Below are 8,306 nucleotides of genomic sequence, written 5' to 3' on the forward strand. Positions count from 1 at the left end.
TCCACAAGATGCTCAGTGCCTCATGGAAGTAATGTGGAAAATGAAGTTTGACATGTAGCATTGTTCCCCAAATCAAGAGGCATTCATAACTTGACATGAGCATGTATCCTTCAGTCTGTCACTGAAATAATGTTTGACATAGATCCCAGAACAGAGGCAGGAAAACATAACAGTTTTCATCAGTTTTGAAAGCATAATTAGATTTTTCCACTTTTCTACAGGATTGCCAAATTGCATAATGAATGGTTCTTCCAGATGCCAGCTTCTACTCTATATCCATGAACAGGGAAGTGAGGAAACAGCGATCAGGGGTTTCCTCTCCAATGGCCCAATCACTAATATCCAATAAAATCAGTAAGTCTGTCCAAGCTTTTGGTCACTTCTATTGACTGCATAGTTTTGCACTCCTGAAGCAAGATTTGCAGAGGAGTGATAACATACTCCTTTTTTCGGCTTAACCTTTGTCAATGTTGTTTTCCTTAGTCTGCTTCAGAAGAGCATGTGTAGCTCTTCTGGCATCATAGCTGATTGCTTTTGAACCGGGAATGCAATCCTGGACAGAAGCTACTGTGCAGTGCTCTCCTCTTTTGAACTATGCATGAGACACATTAGTATTTTAATGCTGGCAGAGGCACAGCTAGTGATCTCCTTAGTTAAGTTCATTTTCATAGCATGCACAGTTGCTAGGTTTCGTTCCACATGGTAGTGTGGAGTAATTAAAACATCTGCTGCATTCCTCCAATATTTTATTCCTCAGCATAAAATGCTTTCTGAGATTAATTGCTTTGGTCATGTATCTGAACATCCTACCTCATAGCACCATTCATTAGATAACAATATCAGAGCTTATTTCTCCCTATAGAGAAGTCAGTTCTCCCGCTCTGAATTGTTATTTACATACACTGTTATCATGCTGCTGCAGTATATGTCTGCAACAGCCTAAACTATGCACGTTTACAAAAGTCTTTTTTAATGAGCTGATTATAAAAAATTATGTGGCAGCCACACGGGTATGCTGCTGAAGGCCTCCCAGGGTATTGAAGTCGGTTCCGTGGGCAGCCCGGCTGACTGAGAAGTGAAGCTCTATTGTTCTCAGTGTAAGCACCAGAAGTAAATAAAATAAACCTTGCAGTTTGTTTAGCACTGTTAAAGCTGGCGATTCTTACTCTCAAACATGGTATTGAGATAGTTTTAAAAATATTAAAGGAGAAGTTGATAACAGGATTCCATTTGATTGAGTGGCCTAAAGACTCTTTAATCCCCTACAAAGACTACATCTGTAGATTAGGTGTTAGTCTCTAGATAAAGGTAGTAAAAATCCCCTTTAGAGTTCAGTCTGTGGACTGGAGAAAATCTTCAAGTCACTAAAGTGACTGAAATTTCCATCCTCTATAAAAACTCAAACCCCTCTAGCCCCTCTGTGTAAATGAATGCTATCAAAAGCTATAAGAAGAATTCAGTGGGCTGCTTCATCCAGATACACTCTGATGTGCAGTTTGGGTTCACTGGTCATTATGAACCTTTAAAAAATTGTTTAGAAGGGTTGGACAAGATGTTCATAGAGTGCATTCCTACTAGTCCCAACTACAGCCTGTTGTCTGCATTTAAAGCTTTTTATTAATTTCCTTCCAGGAAAAAAAAAAGTCTTTAAAAGTCTAGGCAGACGTTCTCCCACCAGAGCTTTTATTTCTCTTCCAGTAGACCTAGTAGTTACAAACCACTGTATTGTAAGCAGCTCATGTGAGTTGATGACAAACATTTAGAGGAGAGTAACTGACTTGGATCATTCGGTTAGCCGTGGCCATGAATTTCCTTTGAAATATAGGTAAAACTTTAGCAAACACATGTGACTTTCTAAGTCACATTCACTTTTTCATATTAGTTTAACTAAAGCTTTGTAGTTCACCTGAGTCCTGTAAAATGGAATACTTGTAATTAATTCAGTTCAAATAATCCACCTTTTCTTTCTGTGTGACTTCTTTTGATAAAACCACTGACTTTGTTTTCTGCCTCTCAATTTGATATACAGAACATACGGTTTATTACATGCACGTAGGAGAGAATCCAGAGCTGATTTTCTCATGAAAAGAAAATGTTTAATATTTTGTGAAAGTAATCTGAAAGATCAGGTTAGCCTATCTTTGGGCTATCCACAGATATGTAGTTAAACTGTTTCTCATATGCAAAAAACATAGGAGAGTGAGCATAGTGAATTCTCTTAAATGTAATTGCCTTTAATGTCATCTTCTCTGAAAGCACTAGTGGGAAAATTTCAAATGAGGAATCAAAGCCTCCTTGTAAAAATCGTATTGTTTATGTTTACTCTTAATGTGGAAAAGGAATTTATGGAAATGGGGGTAGATCTCCATTTCTATTTTGAAGAATTGTAGAAGTGAATCAACTACCAATTCTTTCTTTTAAGCTGCAAAATGTATTTTTGTGTCTCTAAACCTGCTCAAGAAAGAACAATCACTGCACTTACAGATCTGCTTCCTCTGCATACATACATTATTAATAAAGATTACAGATGCACCTACAGAGGAGAAAAGGTAACTCGAGGTAGTCCTACAGTTGTGCGTGCCAGGTCTTCCCTGTGATGGATGTGCTTCTTACATACCTTTCTGTCTCACAGTATTGCAGAGCACTCTGTCGTGCGCCACTTCCGTGCGTTTGCTTTCTACCTCCTACCTTTTTACACCGTTCTCTCTTTCTTTTCCCTGTTGTTTCATCTGGTTTCTGGTTTCGATTTTGCTCTTTTGCCTGGTGGCTGCTTTCTTCTCTCTCCTTTTTTCTTCTTAGTGCTGCTTATAGTAAAGGTGTCCCGTGATAGTACCACTAGACCAAAATACATACGTTCTTACAGATGGTTTAAAGGCTGCAGAAGAGAAACAGAAGTGCAGATGGGTGCTTGGACCATGTAATCTTTTCCACATAGTTGGATAAGAGGCTATGGCAAAAGCAGGAGGAAAGACTATTTTAAGTGCAGCTCCTCACTTCACCTGTGGCTTCTGGGATAAGATTACAAGAGGGATACCACACATTCCCATGTCATTTGGAAAATTGCCCATATGATTCAAAATCATATGGAAAAAGTAGTGAAGAATTATAGAATCACAGAACCATTGAGGTTGGAAGCCATGTCTAGAGACGGTCTAGTCTACCTCCCCTGCTCAAAGCATGGTCAACTATAGCAGGCTGCTCATGACCGTGTTCAGTTGGGTTTTGAATATCTCAATACAGAAAGCATGCAGGGATGAATCATAAATATCATAAGCAATACTTATATAATAACAATTAAGCTCTCGTTATTTATAACGGCTACAACTGAACAGTGGTGTAACTCAGACAGAGCTAGTGGTGAATTCTTTCTCACTTGTCATCTTTAAATCAAAACACAATGTCTCTTAAAAGATATGCTTTTGGAGCTTGATACAGCATTTGGCAAGTGGAATTCAACAGTCAATGTTGTGTAAAGGCTAGAGGAGAGGAGCTTGGGTGTCCCTTCTGGAGCTCAGTCTTGTGAATGGAGGTCAATAAATGATCTCTCAGATTTAATGGATGTTGTAATGAAACCTAGCAAACACAGGAGGGCTCTATTTGAACACGTAATGAGAAACATTGAGGGTGGTGCCAAACAGGGGTGGTGTGTTCTGGTGTTATATAACCTGAGGCTAAATTGCAGTGCAGTTTAGAGAAGTAGAAGATTCTTAACTGTTTGCTATGAAATTACCATCTTGTTTTGGGTATGTATGGGTTTGTATCTAAACATTGTCTCCATGCTGGAGCATAGAAATATACAAATAAATCATATGAACCCCAGCTGAAGTGGCCCATTATGAAACATATAAAATAAAATTCCTGATTTTGTCATTTATACTAAATGTATCCATTCTGTATGAAACAGCTTTAGGTTTAGCTGTCACAGATATATCACAGTACGTCACAAGCTGGCTTCTGACAGGAAAAATGGTCTCTTTCCTTGATTTTACATTATAAACCCTAATTTTTCCATATTGCTACCATGGAAACAAATGGAGAATAAAGGCAGCAGGGAACAAAAAGCCGCTGTTGCATAATGGGGTTTGGTCATTCCTCCACAGAGACAAACAGGCTTTCACAACTGGGCTCTGCTGCAGCATCCAGTATCACTGCAAGTCCCTCAGGGCAGGGACTGCGCTTGCCTGTGCCAGCGTGCAGCTCACGGCAAACCGCTTGCGGAGAGGCCTCCGTCTTGATCTGAAGCAATGGGGCTGTGCAGCCATTCAGCGTCAGCTGGATCACGCGCTGCCGAAGCGAACATGTCTCTCACATCAGGCAGTGCTGCGAGACGGGGAGGATATCTCCTGGCTTCCCTTGCCCGCCACCCCATTCACAGGGCAGTTCTGTGAAAACAAATAGAGAGTAAATAAAATCTTTCTGTGACAATAATGTAGCAGCCCCTGCAAGAAAAAGGATTTCTCCAACGCTGGTGAGAACAGTGGGGATAATGATTAGCAGTGATGGCAGTAACAAGGACAGGGAAGCCACGGTCTCCTTGTCTGTCTGAGGATGCCCACCTGTGAAGGAATGCCACTTTGCTGGGGCCAGGGCACTGCTCGGTGCTTTACACAGGAGGTGTCATGGGCCTGTTCCCTACCCTCATCCGTGACTTTCTACGTAAGGAGTTTTGTTCGAACATTTCTTGCCATGAAAAGGAACAATGTTGTACACGGAGAAGAAAGGCACCGAGTTGGATTTTTCCTGCCCAAATTTGAGCACTTAGCTGAAGATCCCATGGTAGGAGTGTTTTTCCGTTAGGCAGTTCCTGAAGCAAGTTGGAGCTCAGCTACTCTTACAGGTGCATTATCCTGTTTATCATTCAATAGGGGGCCTCTAGAGAATAATGTAGATGTTAAAAATCAGATGACGTAAATCCAAGCTGTTGGGAATAATGAAGGCGACCTATTGACAGAAAACTCAAGATCAAACTACTTTGGAAGAATCCACAAAAAGGGAATGTTCATTACCAAATCAGAAATCAAAGGTAATAAAGTTACTCCAGTAGGATGAAGAATTGTACAAGACTCTTGGATTAATCCTTTAGAACTTAATTATCTCAGTTCAACAGTATACTGAGATTGCACGTGAGCGCCTCCAGGAAGCAATACCAGTTGTCAGCCCCATCACATTTCCATTATAATGCTAGTTGACTTTAATGTTTAAACCTGTCATGTTAAGACCACCTCCAGCAGGCTGGTGGTTAAAGTTAGATTTTATTATAATTGGGGTTGTTTTTTTTTTTTTTTTCAGGACTTTTCTTTTGCCAAGAAGTATAAACCTACAGTGACATAGCAAATGATGTATTCATTTACAAACCCTTTGGGAAGGAAAATACATAACAAAGGATTTCTGGAATGCAGTTTTTAGCCCAGATGATTATTTCATAATCTTTTTTTCCTTCTGAAAAAATTATTTTGGTTTAGTAGACATTGTTAATTGCTAATAGTAATCTTAATTTTTTTCTTCTACCTTCAAAAGCTAATGACAAAAGAGTACAGAATATATTGCTAAAGGAACATGTATTAGTTGTCCTTTGGATCAGTGCTACAAAGTGCAGCTAATCAGCATGAAAAGATTAATTTCTTATGTTACAGACATGCTCTTCTTGACAAGTGGGTTATCATTTCTTTACAGCAAACAGTGTTATAAAAATAATCCAAGCCACACTTACACATGTACAAACAGAGTAGCCAGGGAATGATGGACCTGCAATCAGTGGCTGAGACTGACCCAAGCTTTGAAATTGGAATTTCTGAAAAGGCTGTTGCTCGTTGAATGTCTGGATTTGGCTCATTACAGAAACAGGTCACAATCTGCTCACTTCTGACCTAAATTTGGATGAAAACATCCTCCTACTTCAGCAAAGTTTGGATCAAGGCTGCGGGTTAAAGCTTAATTCAGTTCATCATCTGGTCTTTCATTAGGATTACCAGGAAAAATGTTGGCTTGAGACCAGGTTTTCCCTCTCAGATGTTTATTGTAAATTCTGTTGAAGTAGTCCAGATTGATTGTTGTACGTACATACTGGAAGAGACCCTATATTTTCTTCATGTGACTGTCCAGAAAGATACAAGGAAAAAGGGTATGTTGCTGCAGTACAGCTGTGGGTTTGCTAAGCAAATCTGGCCCACAGACACATTTATACAGCAAATCTCCCAGTTGCTGCTTCCATTTTGATGAACCACAAATATCTTGGCATTCTAATCTCTCCACAGCATATTAATCTCAGCTTGTAAAAAAAAGAGACAAACAGTGAAAACACTGTAGTAAGGATTGCCTTCTGCCATTCCGTCATTTGATGCTTGCTGTGTTTCTCCAGAGAGGAAGACAAAGGGAAGTAACACATTTGTGATGTAACGCAGACAGGAAATCTCTTTAACTCAAGGTCTAGTAGGAATTTTTAAAGGATGTTCACTCTGCATCATGAATTTTCTGTCACTACTGGATTCTGCTCACTTCAGCTATCCTGTGGGGATGGGAATCAGAGAAGAATCTTTTTTCAACCAGTGGGAAAAGTAATGCAGGTTTATCAGGGGCAAGTCTGGGCAAGCAGCAGAAGCCATTATAGATGCCAGTACCATTCTTGAGAAGGACATTCTTAAGGAGAAAAATAGAAGAAAGCCTATTCTAGTAGAGGCTTGATCAGATGATATACAGGGCCAGCAGGTACTGTCCAAGAGATATTAAAGCCTTTTCTGCCTCTAGCAGATTAAGCAGCCACATTTATGCTGGCTCTGCAACCTTCCGTTAGGTCACTGTGCTCCTCTACCTTCACAGACAGCTTGGAAATCACATATCCATCCGAAAATATTTCATCTGCCATTGTTACAAATGCCTATTTCTTACATGTAATAATAGCAAAACAGTTATTCTCTTATTTTCCTGTGTGTTCAGTTGGAGCAATTGACACTGCAGTTTGTTAAATCAGTTGCATTTTAGAGGCAATCAGTGAACCTTTTTTATTTTTTAGCTGAGAAAAAAACACTTTATATCCCTTATAATAAAGCAAGCAGGAAAAAAACACCTCACAGGATTTGCGTTATAATTTCTCTTTGAGGTCTTTACCTTTTCCAATGACTCTTTAATTTTACATTGTAACTCAAATACTTATTAGGGTTTTTTTACTTTACAAAATAAAAGATCGCTTTAAAGTCATGCTTGACAAATTTGAGGCTGAGGATTATCAGAAGCTAAGAAAGGTCACACCTGGTGAGACAATAGAACCATCTCTTCAACAGTACCCAAAATACCTAGAAAATTATGTAATAAGGCAACCACATATGATACTTCCCCTTGTACTCTCCTGTCTTCCAAACATTTTTGGTTTGGAGACTTCCTAGGCAGGATTTAGTTTCTGTATATTTCATAAGCTTTGGCAGGTTTCTTTTCCAGGAGTTTGTCCAGTCTTCCCTTCCACCCATGTGAGATTTCAGCCTCTACAATATCTTCTGAAGGGGTGTTCCACAGCTCATCTACCTGGTGTAATAAGAATTACCTTCTTTGGTTTATTTTGAACCTGGATTTTAGTGGCTTTATTTGACTCCCCTGGTGCCTTTCCTGGAAGATGTTGAACAGTATCCCCCTTTCTTCTCTGTTTATGCCAGTTTGGGATTTTATGGACTTACTAGTTTCCTGTTACGAAGTCCTGAGAGTGGGATAGGTACGACATGCTTATACTTGGCTATGCTTGAACGTTGTGTCATGTTTCAGTACTTGGTGCAATCAGCATACATGCTCAAAGCCAAATTCTAGCTGAGATACCAAATAGAGTTGTTTCTGTGATTGTGCCCCTGTACTCGGCCCTGGTGAGGCCGCACCTCCAATACTGTGTTCAGTTTTGGGCCCCTCACTACAAGAAGGACGTTGAGGTGCTGGAGCATGTCCAGAGAAGGGCAACGAAGCTGGTGAGGGGTCTGGAGAACAAGTCTTATGAGGAGCGGCTGAGGGAACTGGGGTTGTTTAGCCTGGAGAAAAGGAGGCTGAGGGGAGACCTCATTGCTCTCTACAACTACCTGAAAGGAGGTTGTAGCGAGGTGGGGGTCGGTCTCTTCTCCCAAGTAAGTAGCGATAGGATGAGAGGAAATGGCCTTAAGTTGTGCCAGGGGAGGTTTAGTTTGGACGAGAGGAAAAATTTCTTTACTGAAAGAGTAGTTAAACATTGGACCAGGCTGCCCAGGGAAGTGGTTGAGTCCCCATCCCTGGAGGTATTGAAAAGACATGTAGATGCGGCGCTTAGGGACATAGTTTAGTGGGCATGGTGGTGTTGG

This window comes from Pygoscelis adeliae, unplaced genomic scaffold (assembly GCF_000699105.1).
Source record: "Pygoscelis adeliae isolate BGI_AS28 unplaced genomic scaffold, ASM69910v1 Scaffold42, whole genome shotgun sequence".
Taxonomy (NCBI): domain Eukaryota; kingdom Metazoa; phylum Chordata; class Aves; order Sphenisciformes; family Spheniscidae; genus Pygoscelis; species Pygoscelis adeliae.